Source organism: Mustela lutreola, chromosome 8 (assembly GCF_030435805.1).
Source record: "Mustela lutreola isolate mMusLut2 chromosome 8, mMusLut2.pri, whole genome shotgun sequence".
NCBI lineage: Eukaryota > Metazoa > Chordata > Mammalia > Carnivora > Mustelidae > Mustela > Mustela lutreola.
In genome coordinates, this window is record NC_081297.1 from 150,751,461 (window position 1) to 150,764,296 (window position 12,836).

Consider the following 12,836-nt stretch of genomic DNA (forward strand, 5'->3'; position numbering starts at 1 on the left):
CGCTGGCTCACTCAGGCAAGCCTGAGGGTGGGGGGCTCCCATCCACTACTTGGTGCGGGACGGTGTAAAACACACGACTGAGGGGTCACCTGGGCATGCAGGTGCGGTTCCCCGCAGCCACACTGATCTTCCCCAGGGTGGGGGCAGGTCAGGGACTCCGGGGAGGGGCACTGGAAACGACCGGGGCACAGAGAAGGCTTCAGCCCTGCCTGCGGTTGCGTGGGACCCGCCTCCCGCCTCTGCCCAGACAAGCGGACATTCAGGCCACAAGCCCCCTCCCAGGCCAGGGGCCCCTCAAAGCCATTGTTGCTGGGAACATCCCAGACCCCACGCTGGCGCCACACCCCTGAGGGGCAAGGAGCCCAACCTGTCCTGACAAGACTGTGTGGGGTGGGGGACACCCACCTCTCCAGGGACCCCTCCTCCCAGACCCAAGTCTCCAGGGACGTTGTCGGCCGGCAACCCCCCACCCCAGCCACCCCACAGCTGTCGGGGCGCAGGGTCTCCCCAGCACCTGCCATGGGTCAGGGCGGGCTGTCTTGCGCTGCACCGACGTAAATGCAGGGAGGCTGTCCAACCGCGTCTGCGGCTGACCCTGAACACCGGGGACGCTCCCAGGGGGGTCCAGGGCAGCGTCCCCCAGGCCTGCCTCCAGGGGTCACCCGCGGACCTCAGGGTCCTTGCTGGCTCGAGGGCGCACGGCCCGCGGCCTCGCCGTGGTGAGGGGTGGGAACGAGCCCTCCGGACGGCGCCCGGCCTCTGGGGTCCCCCCACCTCAGCCCCCCGGGACACCCATGCACGGAGAAAGCATCCGGGACCTCCACGGCCCCGCTCCGGGCTCCCCCAGACCCCCGCAGCCCGGGACCGGCGGCCTCGCGGGGGGGACCGCGGCGCGGCCCTGCCGGGAAGGGGGCGGCGCCGGAAGCGGCCGCGCGGGGACCCCCCCAGCTGGCGGGCGGGGTGGGGGAGGGGCGGGGTCGGCCGGGCCCGCCCCCCTTCCCGGAGCCCGGGGGACGCGGTGCTGACGCTGCCGGGAAAGCCCGAGGCTTCCGGGACGTGGGCGCGGCGCGTGCGCGGGCGGCCGCGACCTTCTGGGAAGCGCCTGGCGACAGGTGGCCGCGGGCGGGACGCGCGCTCCTCGTGACGTCATTGCGGGGGGGCTCCCGGAGGAGGCGGTGGGGAGGTGAGGGCGACGCCAGCTGGGGGGGCGCGGGCGGGCGACCCCGCGGGGGAGGATGTGGCCGCGGGGGCTCCCTGCCGAGAGGCCACATGCCTCCCGCCGTGCTGTGGGCCCCCAGGCCCCCCCCCGCCCCGACCCCCTGTTCCACGGGGCCTCCCCCAGCCCGGGCGCCCCGCCCTGCCCGCCTGGACCCCTGAGTCCCGGCGTCGCCAGCCCCGCCCGGGCAGAGCCTACTCCAGGCCTGAGGCCCCGGAAGGACCCGTCCCGCCCCGCTGCCCTCCGCGGCTGGACCCCGAGGTCTGACCAGTCATCCCCAGTGCCCTGCGGGGCCTCAGGCTCTCCTCGGGCCACGGTCTGGGGAGGCCTCCTGGGGCCCAGCGCCTCCGTGCTCCCCTGGGAGGCAGGACCCTCTGACCCAGGGAGACCCAGGGATGCTGGGGCGCGGTGGGAAGGCTGCTCGGTGGGGGGGTCCGCTCTGGTGCTTCCGGCTGGGTGTGCCTTTTGAGGTTCCAGACCTCGGTTGGGACAGGGCGAACCTCATCCATCCCCCAGCCGCGTCGCTACGTGTGGCCCAGAGGCCCAAACCGGCCCCCATCTACCGCTCAGCGTCCTAGGGGTCGCGGCTGAGGAGGGGCCCGCCCGCATGTCCCGGCTAAAAGCCAGCGACGCCCTGAGGAGCACACGGGTTGGGGTGACCTCACCATCAGCACATCCCTCCTTAGGGTGAAGGGTGGCTGGGACACGGCCCCCTGCGGGGCTGCCTGGGGAGGGGGACCCGACCTGGGACTCCCCCAGCCTGCTCTCCCAGGTGAGCAGCACCCCCTGGAGCAGCCGCTCGCAGGACAACACTGGCCCTTGTCTGGCTGCCTGGGTGGCGGCTGGGGTGCCAGTCCCTGGTGTCGCTGGCAAGGAACGGCTTCTGCCCCCACCCCCAGTATATTGTCCATTCAGCCTCCGCCCTGCTATTAATAGCCCCTCCCCAAGCCAGCAGCTATAAATAGCCCCCCAGCCCCTCACACAGGCCCCTCAGACGCCTGCTGCCCAGCCCACACAATCACCCACACACGCTAGGACACTGGTTCACTCAGAGCCATGCACGCCCGGGCACGGAGCCCACTCCTGCTCCGCTCCATGGCCGGGCGCACAGAAGGGGCACACACCGCCGCAGCCACTGGCAGCCGACACAGTCCCCACACTCTCGTGGGTCCTCGTGGAGCCAGGGCCAGCGGCAGGCTCGGGCCAGGGGGGCTCCCCCCCCCCCCCGCCCCCGGCTATCCGTCCCGAGGCCCTGCGGCCTTCTGGCCCTTCCTCCCCCTTCCAGGCGTGCAGGCTCAGTCTGCTCTTGTGGGGCCTCAGAGGTCTTCTCAGACCCTTGAGCTTCTCCTGTGGAGCAGGTACCATAGCACCCACCTGCTGGACATCCTGGGGCGACACGCCAGCCAGCACTAGGACCCCCCCAGTCTGGAGGGAGATCCACTTGGAGGGAGGCCCTGGGCCCTACTTCTCTGTCCTAGGAAACCAGCCCCTGTGTGGACCGGGCCCTGGCCCTCGCTCCAAGCACTGCTGGGTCAGGCCCTCGGGGTCACAAGCCCAGTACAGACCCCCTGACTCTGGCTCCGGCTCTGGCTCTGGAGGACCACGGGGCTGGTCCCGCCTCCTACCTATCCCATGGCACTGGCCCCACTGAACTCCTGTCTCCTGGTTGCTCCGGGGGGCCTGGTCTCAGCTAGCGGTGACCTCTCCCTTGCCGGCCCCTGTGGCTGGTGGTACCCAGGGCCGGGATGGGGGCGTGGAGCCCGCTGTTATTGTGACAAGTGGAGAAAAGGAAAGCAACCCTGTTTACGGAAAAGGCGCGCCCGCCGCCACTGGCCAGCGGCCTTCCTGTGGGGACAGAGGCCCTTTGTTGGAAAAACAGAAAGAGAGGATTTCCAGGACCCATCGGGCCACCCGCCGGCCGGCCGCCCCAGCTTCCGCCGCTTCTCAGCAGCTTCCGCCGGCCACCAGCTGTCTGTCTGTCTATCCCCTTGTCTCTGTCCCTCTGACCACAAGACCCAGACTTCCAGCTTTGGGGGTAGAGCTGCCCTCGGTGTTCAGTCCCGCAGTTGGGCGGGGGTTCGTTTGGAGGCTGCTCTCTCCTGCCCCCCGGCCACACAGGGACCAACCCCTGAGATGTGCCCACTGGACGCCCAGCTTCAGGCAGAGGCGGGGAGCACAGCAGGCCTGGCCACTGTGGAGTCCCAGGCCCGTGTGGAAGCCCAGTAGGGGGTCAGCCCCACACCGCAGACCTGCGGGGGCAGGGATCCCAGGGGTGGGCAGGGGTCTCCCTCAGGACAGCAACCAGGGCTGCCCTGAGTGTGGCCTTGGACTGAAGACCCAAGGAGCCCAGACAATGGCGTCATTAGGCATGGGGCGGAGGGATGAGGCTCAGGCTAAGTGCGGGGGTGGGGGACGTGGTGGTCAACACAGCCCGAGGCCCTCTCCTTCCCCCCTTCTTGCCCCCCCCCCGGGCGGCCGGCGTCTTGGGGTCTGGTTATCGCGTCCCTGCCACCCAGGACCATATCCAGCCCATGGCTCATGCGTGGCTCAGCAGCGGGACCCACCAGCAGCGGGGCACGGGTGCGTGGGAGGGTGCTCACACGCACACACCCGTCTGCACTCACGTGCACACACGTGTGCACACATTTTCGGACACACGTGTCCCAGCACATACACACAGCCCACAGGCCCCACCATCACTGACCACCTGCACCCCCTTGCCCCCGCTCCCAGCCAGGAGCCTCCACGGCTCTGGGGACAGTCCCCAGGCACGATCTCCAGGCTGGCCTGCGTGGGTCGCCCTGCCCCGTGCAGCTGTGAAGTGCCACAGGGTGCCTGGCCCTGGGGTGGGGGGACAGCCCCGTGGCAGGGTGACAGTTCCCCGCCCTGACGTTGCATGTCCCCACTGCCCCGGGCTTCTGTGACTTGGAGTCCTCCCCCCGGCCCCCTGCTCCCCGCTGCACGTCCTGTTGGGCTCTCGTGGGCCAGAGTGGAGTCTGTGGTTCTCCAGTGACCTCAGTCGGCCCTTGGGTACATGTGGATCTCGCAGTGCAGGCCGAGGTAGGGGTGTCCAGAAAGGCGGGGGGTGCACACGCCGACCCCTCAGCTTGCCTGGTCTAGCCTCTGTCCGCACAGTGTCCAGCTGTCCGGAGGGGGAGCGCCTCCCTCACAGCTTCTTCAGGCTGGCGCTGGGCCCGTGCTGGGACCCCCACCCCAGCTGTGCTAAGGTTTTATGTTCTTTTTCTTTTATGCAGCCGATGAAAGAAGTGCTCTGAGCCTGCCCGTGCCGGGCCTCGGGCCTAGAGACCGACCCTCCAGCGCTCACGGGCAGCTGGACGCCAGGGACTCCCATGCCCCGGCACCTGGGTCTGCACCATCGGGTGCAGCCCTGTGAGGCTCAGAGGGGCTGCTCAAGAGCTTGTGGGGTGGACAGGGAGACCAGAGCTCCCCCACACCCTTGCTCAGGTAGCTCAGGTCAGCTCTGGCCCTGGTGCATGGAGGGCTCAACAGAAGACCCCTGGGCCTGACCCCAGACCTGCCCACCTGGACTTCTGGGTAGCACTGGGTGCCAGAGAGGCCTGGCGGAGGTGAGCGAGGGGCCACGCAGACACCGGACACTGGGTGGGGGCGGGGGAGTGGGAGCACGGCGCCCTCACTGGTGTGAGGGGCTTTAGGAGGCAGATCTGGGGAGGATTTGGCTTCTACCCCGCGGGGTGGGAGCCCGGTGGGTTCTGCGCAGAGGGGCCGTGAAGTGCCAGAGGCTGGCCGGTCCCCCTGCTGCACAGTGCTGGGGGGGCTGCTTAGAAACTCCTGGCTGCTGTGAGGGCCCTACTGATAGCCTGATGGGGAGGGGGCGAGCCAAGGGCCACTCCAGGGTTCAGAGCGGGGCTGGGGCGGGGCTGGGTGCTCTGTTGGGACGCGTTACCTCTGGCCCAGGTCCACCACCTGCTCTCGGCTCCCGCGTGCAGGCTCGCTGACGGGGCCGTGTCCTCCGTGGGCCGACACCTGCAGCCTGCTGAGGCCCCCTTGGAAGTGCCACCCCGGCCGCCCAGATGGTTGCCTCTGTCAGAGAACACAAGAGGGCAAGGGCCTCGGTTCAGGTGACTATTTCAGGGACGCCTCCCCCAGAACCCACAGACAGGGAATCTGGGTGTCTACCTGTCCCTCCATCCATCTGTCCAGGCATCTGCAGTGCTACAGACCCATCACCACTCTGGAAATTTTTGTTTAATGGTGAGTAAACGAATGACCCCTCCTCTCTGTGCGGCCACTGCTCTGCTGCCCAATACCCGATGTGGGCCTGGTTGGGGGTTGGCTCTCCGGAAAGAACTCCGTAATGAGCAAATGAATGAACGAACCAGTGAGTGAGAGAACCAGGGAGTGAGTGGGGGCCTGAGTGGGCGCCGGAGGGTGAAGGAATGAGGTGGCGGCGGAGTGCTGGGCCGGCGGACGGGCTGCCCGGCCCCCGTGGGCTCACTGCTGACTGTGCACTCAGCCCCAGCCCTACCGGCGCTGCCCAGCCAACGGGAGGATGGCCTCAAAGGCTGCTCACCGGGCTTCTTGAAGCCGCAGCAGCGCCGAGGCGTCGGGGTGGCTGAGGCTGCCTCCTGCCCGGGGAGGACACAAAGCCACAGCTGTTCCCAGCTTTGGCAGGCCCCAAGCTGGGTGGCCACGCGGCTGAGGTGGGGCCCAGGCTGGGATCTGAGGTGTGCAGAGTAGTCCTCAAGGACCCCCGGCCCCCGCCCGTGGGATGAGCCCCCTCGTCGCCCATGGGGCTCCCAGACGGGGAGTCGGCCTCACTCAGGTCTGAGCTGGCGGTCAGCAAGGGGTGAGGTGGCTGGAGGGGCCCCTGCAGGGGGGCTGCAGAAGCCCAGGCGGGGGGTGGTCCCGGGGAGCAAACTTGGGAGTTCTGGACGTTTTGCTTGAAAATCACTTTCCCCAAAACCAGCCTCCAGTATTTGTGCCACAGCCCCCAGGCGCCCAGATCAGAACCCCTGAAGCGGCAGCTCCCCACGGGGGCTGGTAAGCGGGTGGGGACCATCTGGCTGGGGGGTGCACGGCCCACAGCCCACGGGCTCCCAGGCCCCGAGGGCCCCAGAGTTTTCTCCACGAACGAGGGTCCTGCCCCAGTGTAGCCCTCTGGCAACTCCTCCCTGATGCCTTCATCCCTGGGGGGCCGACCTTGGCCATCTGTCCACCTGTGGCCATGCTGGGGCATGGCTGGGAACGGCCCAGCTCCCCCCGGTCAGGGCCAGCCACCCCGGTGAGACGGCTGCCTGCTCACCTGCTGCTCTGGGGCAGCTCAGCTTGGCTCCTGTGTTCCTGGGAGAGACTGGGGCTCATGGGGCGGCAGGACCTCTGACCCGTAGAGCCCAGAGCTCCGGGGACAGGATCTCCACGCAGTTGCGTGAGTGACCATTGCGGCTCCCGTCCGTCGGTCCCCGGGCACCATGACACCCCGGTCCCTGTGCGAGTGGCTGGGTTGACCCTCCCACGGGAAAGACAGCGTGATTGAGGGTTCCGGGTCCCCGGCCCCGCTGTATGAAGGCAGGAGACCTCGCATGCGTGGCTCCATGGCCGGACTGGAAAGCACCTGTGGTCTGTCCTGTGGGGCGCCGTTTCCAGTCCCCTTGGCCGGGTAGGAGAGTGCATTCTTGGAACCAGCGGCCACGGCCCCTCCCCGGAGCTGCTCTGGCCCCCCCACTACCGTGGCCTTCGGGCAGCCCTGCGGGGGGCCCACGGCCGTCCTGCCTCTCGGGGGCCAACCTGGTGAGTTAACGGGTGTGGCGGGGGCCGTGGCCTGCTCCCTCGGGGCGGCTGGGGTGGGCTCGCTCGGGCCACGCCAGCGCGCGGGGAGGGGTACTCTGCTTATTTGTGATCTTGGCTGGGTGGGGAGCTCCTGAAGCTTCCCCGTGACTGTACGTGGCGGTTCGGCTCCGGCTCGTGGGCTGCGCTCTCCAGCCCCAGCCGTTCACCTGGGGACCGTAGCGTGTGGACTTTGGACGTGGCCTCACGTGCCCCGGCTCTCTTGGGGCCACGGTACTGCTCCAGATTGGCAGGTGTCCAGGCGGACACAGGCCACAACTCCTGTCCCCAGGGCATCCCCACGAGACAGCGGGCACCAGGTTGTGCTCCCCGGGATTTCCTCAGTGGGTGGGTCAGGCTCTCTACCTGACGGACCTGCCGCTCAGTCATGGGCGCGGAGCTGCCGGAAGGCCGCTGGGAGGACGGAATGGCGGTGCCGCGGGACCTCGGGGATCCCTGGCCTTCTGGCTGCTCTGCCAGGGGCGGGGCTGGTCAGTGAGGAGGGGCCCCGTGGTCACCCAGGTGAGGCAGGACAGAAACAGGGACCAGGCTGGGTGTGAGCCCCGGGAGGATGCTGGATCCCACGAGTGCCGGGCAGCTGACCTGTAGGGCTCCATGGGAAGGTGCAGCCCGTGTCGCAGAGCAGCCCCGGCGGGGACAATGGAATCCGCCGCCCGCAGAGTCGGTGATCACGAGCCAGGGCCCCCGCGGCTCAGGATCCGTTGCTGCGCGGCCAGAGCCCACCCACGTGGCGCTGGGGAAGGAAGCCCGGGGCGTCCGGGAGGGCAGGGGCGGCAGCCGGGCCCCCCCCAGGAGCTGGCTGGTAAAGTCTGTGGCTGGGGGTGAGGGGATCCCCCGGGGCTTGTAAAGTCGAGAAACGGTGTTCCCACCGTGTCTGCCGGACATGCCGGTGCGGACGACTGATGACGGGTGCTCCCTGAGCAGGTGGGGCCAGCAGGGGAGTGTATGGCGGCAGAGCAAGTGAGCAGGGACACCGTCAGGAGGGAGCGGCCACACGGGGGCTGAGGAGGGACGGGGGGCTGAGGAGGGACGGGGGCCCGTGCTGGCTGGGGTCTTAGGTGCAGAGGCCCGTGAGGACAGGGAGAAAGTGTTAGGCAGGAAAACCCCAGTACACTGCAAATCAAAACCACCCTGAGGCCCCCTCCACCCCAAGGACAGCTAGCCCCCCAGCAACGGAGCGGACACACGTGCACCGGTATTGGAGCAAGGGGCGGACGGCGGGGGTCACCAGGGGACTCGGGGGGCTACTCGTGGGCGTATGGCTCTGAGAACTGAAAGCAGAGACGCAGACGCATTCTCGGTGGCATTATTCCAGTAGAAGAACAGAGGATGCAACCCGAGTGTCCCCTGCCGGAGGAAGGGACAGACAAAACGTGGCCCGTGGGCGTCGTGGAATAGTCCTCGGCCTTGAAAAGGAAGGAGCAGCGGACACCTGCCAGGACCTGGGGGGCCCCCGAGGACACGGTGCTGAGTGAAACCAGCCAGACACAGAAGGACAAGTCCTGGCCCCACTTCTAGGAGGCACCCGCAGTAGTCAGACCCGGGGACAGTCGACGGTGGGGCTGGGGAGGGGGCTGCGGGGGGAGAGCGTGTGATGGGGACAGTTTCAGTTTGGGGAGACAGAAGAGTTCCGTGACAGGTGCACAGAGGGGCCGAGCTGCTTAACGCCCTGACCTGCACGCCTTGTGGTTGGAGGCTGGGCTGGGCATCGTGGGTGTCTCACCTCAGTGGAAACGCCCGCTGCCTTGGCTGCTGCGGTGCTCGGCGCTCGGTCCGAACCCAGCGCGCCCATGGGGAGCCACGGATCAAAAGCACGTGGTTTCCACGTGTGCACTGAGCCCTGTGCTGGTTAAGTCATGCCGCACAACGTAAAGATGGGAACATCCGTGATAATAACGGTGCGACTTAGTGTTTCTTTACTCAGAACAACATTAAATGACAAAACCACCATGATCAGTTGAGAAAAAGTCCACGGGAAAATAAAAAAGTTTGTATTTCAGCTCCTTCAGTGCCCCTTCTTCCCGCTTTCAGAGCAGGGGGAGAGCAGGGGGCCATGGGGAGGGCAGCGGTCCAGCTCCTGCAGGTGCCCCCCGGGCCCCGCAGGCCGGAGCCTCCAGAGAGCTGGGTCTGGGAACGGGCCTGCAGGACGGCGTGGACGCGAACGGCCACGTGAGCACAGAGGGTAAATATGAGGATAGCCAGGGGAGGAGCAACGTGGTTTTCTGCAGGAGGGGCTGGAGGGCAGGCTGAGGTCCTGGCAAGGCCCCGCTGGGTGACCTGGGGCGACACGCAGTGTCGTTAGGACTCTTCAGACTTCAGATGGTCCCGTTGGGTGCCCTTCTCTGCAGGCAAGTTGCATGTAGTAATTTGGATATTAAAATGCGCATATTTTTTTTCAAAAGACAGTCCCCTGGCACATCTCTGGACCCTGTCCGGAGGCCCCCCGCCCCAGGCTTGGGAACTCGGAGGTGCCCTGACACACCGGGGAGTGACCAGTGTGTCCTGGTGGGTGATCTGTTGGTCACAGACTCAGGCCCGGCTGGCCAGGCCCAGAGCCGCAGCACGGGAAAGGCAGGAAGGTGCCTTGCGGGGCCCCGGCCCGAGAGCCTGTGATGCGGGAGGTGCGGGGGGACAGGACGGTGTGTTTAGTGCTGGTCTACGCGGACGCCGGGTCAGAGACCAGTTGTTATGGTTAATCTCGGCTGTTCGTGCCGCGTGCTGTAACTCGAGGGGCCCACACTCACTTCTCACCTAGGGCGCCGGTCCAGGCTCTCCCCACCACCCACGAACCAGTCAGATGCTTTCTTCTTTGCTGTCTCCAAGGGGGCCGAGGGAGAGCAGGCGGAGCCCGCAGCCCCCAGCCCCACCCTTCCCACCTGCTCTTCTGACTTGGCCAGGGCTTCCCCTTGAGCGGGTCCCTGACGGCGGGGACCAGGAGTCTAGGAAGGAGCCCTCGCCCTGCAGCACAGCTCCTAGGTCCTCAGGAGTGGGGCAGTGGCCTTGGGAGGCCAGGGCAGGAAGAGGAGGCCTGGCTCAGAAGGCAGACCCTTCTGTCCCCACCGGCTTCAGAACGACCAGCAGGGCACGGGGACCCCAGGGGCATCGAGCAGCTCTGGGCCTGGATGAGGTCTTCCTGACAGACAGGCGAGGTCGTGTTCTGAGGCCAGCTGGGGCTAGCACCCTGGCTGTGTGGCCCAGAGCTGGGCTCTCCCTGGGGCAGCAAGCTGGGTGCCCCTTCGGCCTGGTGCATGCAGGAGCGGGAGGGCCCGGCCTGTGAGGATGGCTCAGGTGGCTGGGGCTTAGGATTCGGGGCTGGCTAGGCGGTTGCAGCAGGTGCTGGCTGTGTGCCCTCAGCGGTGGCCGATGTTCCTCCCGTCTGTGCGTCCTGGGAGCCACAGGCTTCCAGAGAACTCATCTGTCATGCAAATGCTCCCTTCTGGGCCCCTGAGGGCCTCTGCTCTGGTTGGAGAGCTGTCACCAACCAGGGTGTGTCCCCTGCTGGGCCCTTCAGGTCCTAAGCACCCCACCTCCCCCCGCAATGGGTGGCAGCCTAGGGACGCCCCTCGACCATGAGGGTCCCCTGCGGCAGACCCAGGCTGGCCTGCGACTGGACCCTGAGGCCTCCGTGCCCATGCCGGCCTCTGTGCAGCCCCAGGACAGCCACGGTCCCCCAGGCAGTCCGGGACGGCCAGCACTCCGTCCTTGGCCGCCCCCAGAACTCTGAAGGAAGAGGGAAGAGAGGGAGCTCAAGCCGGGGCTCACCCCCCCCCCACGGAGCCGAGCGTGCTTCTGCATCCAGGCACCCGGGGAGCCCGGGCCGGTGGCGGCCAGGCCCGGGGCCTGTGGTGGTGGGCCCTGGGAGACGGGCTGAGGGACAGAACCCACACCCACCTGCCCACCGAGGCTCCAGTAGGGGCGTGGGGGGGTGGCTACCAGCCCAGGGGTTGAGGCTGAGCTTTAGGGAGCCTGCTTGGGTGCTTGCAGTAGACTTGGGGCCCCTGGCAGGGGCGGCTCCAGCCGGTGGTGTGGGCCTGGCTGCTGCCACCCTCTCTGCTGGCCCGGCGCCATGGCCACCCGTCCCAGGACACTGTGTGCGGCCGGAACAGGGCGTGTGTTTGCTCAAGACGCCCCATGGGTCCCTGCACAGCACCTGGGAGCCTCGACAGGCTGGACAAGGGCTCATTGTGTCCCCAGGCACCCCTGCCCCGCAGCCGTGGGCCACAGAGCTCCCACGGGTCCCGCACTCCCCACTGCTCTGCCCCAGCCTCCAGATCTGCAGCCTCGCACTGCCCAGCAAGCCCCCCCACCGCGTTCCGCCTCCTGCACCCCCTAGCCTGCCCACGTCCTGCTCCCAGCGCCCACGCCCCTGACAGCCCACACCCTGGCTGGCCCCTGGGCCTGGGCATCCGGATCTCAGGTACTCCTCCCAGCCTAGATGCCCACCCCACGTGTGCACTGCGCTCAGTGGGCCCGCCCGCTGCTCCTCCCCTCTGCCCCACCCAGACAGGTGTCCCTGGGGCAGGAGACCCTCCCGGCCAACTGCCTGGGGCCCGGCCTAAGGGTCGGGAAAGCGCGGCCCTCAGTGGCAGGGCTTCCCGCTTGAGGGGGCCTGGGAGGTGGCCATCCCTTGGGTGGGGCCAAAGGTCCTGGAGTGTGTGTGGTGGGGGGCAGGGCCTGGATGCCCTCCGTCAGGCTCAGGGCTGGGGCCCGCAGATCAGAGAGCCACAGTGCTGCCCAGCAAGGGTGGCAGCCCGGCTGCACTGACCCAAGATGGAGCCTGCGGGTGAGGCCTGGTCACAGGCATCGGGGTGTCTGGACTTGTCAGTGGACGCTCGGGCTTGGGGAGAACCCCTGCACGCTCGTGGGGGGCCTGGCGCTCAGGCCTGCCGCTCAGGGTCCACACCGGCCCAGCCGTGACCCAGCACCCAGGCAAGCCCGCCCAGGTCCTGGCACGTGGGTGCGCGCTCACTGCCCCCTGCCCACGCAGATGCTCACTCCCCTCCAGTCCCACAGCTGGCTCAGGGCACTTTCCCAGGCGCGCCTCGGGCACCCCCAAACCTTGGGGCAGGGCCAGAAGAGGGTGAGGGGGTGCTCACAAGCCAGGAGTGCCTGAAAGGTCGCAGTGACGGAAAGGCTGTCACCACAGGGCCCAGGGGAGAGCGGGGGACAGGGTGAGGCGCTGGGCTGGCGTGTCCTTGATGCGTGAGGCATGGGAGCAGGACCCGAGACCGAGGTCAGAGAAAGGGGCTGGTGCAGGCCCCCTGCCGGAAGCTGCTAGGATCCGGGTCTGCCCTACCAGGCCCCCCCACCGGGCTCTCAGGATCCACCGGCCGTGGCCGTCCCTTCCACGGGGACGTGTACGGGTGATGTGGAGCTCGGGGGCACGGTGGCAGCGCCTCTCACCCGGCTGGAGGCGCCTGCAGAGGAACGCCGGGTGCCGGCCGCTCCTCTGTGACCTCCCCAGCCCCTCGGCCACCCAGGGGGTCACCAGGGTCCCCACTGGCCGGGCTCTGACCTCTGCCCGCGCCCCACCCCTCAGGCCGTGAGCCTCCTCCAGGTCCCAGCCTAGGGCGGGCTCGGCTTCCTGCCCAGCCGGCAGGTGGGAGACCTAGGCCGGACGCAAGGAGAGGGCAGCCGCCGGCAGGCGTGTGCTCTGCCCTGAGAGGGCCAGAACCGGTCTGACCGTGTGCGCGCGTGTGCGTGTGCATGGCCATGCTCGCATGTGCGCGCCGGCTGGGATCGGGCCAGGAGGCCCGCGGAGCAGACGCCACAGCCTGCGTCATGGGCAGCGCCC

At 68.2% G+C, this 12,836-nt stretch overlaps 1 long non-coding RNA gene across 5 annotated transcripts; it reads left to right on the forward strand.

Annotated features, from left to right (window-relative positions):
• Positions 1-965: 965 nt before the first annotated feature.
• On the forward strand, positions 966-9,041 carry LOC131839641 (uncharacterized). 5 transcript variants are annotated; one of them, XR_009357032.1, is made up of 4 exons: positions 966-1,112; positions 4,471-4,803; positions 5,185-7,543; positions 8,358-9,041. It is a non-coding gene; the product is annotated as an uncharacterized LOC131839641 (long non-coding RNA). The 5 variants fall into 5 exon arrangements; XR_009357033.1 differs by lacking the exon at positions 8,358-9,041 and having other exon boundaries at positions 982-1,112; positions 5,185-5,449; positions 6,165-8,054; XR_009357031.1 differs by having other exon boundaries at positions 983-1,112; positions 5,185-5,449.
• Positions 9,042-12,836: the final 3,795 nt, after the last annotated feature.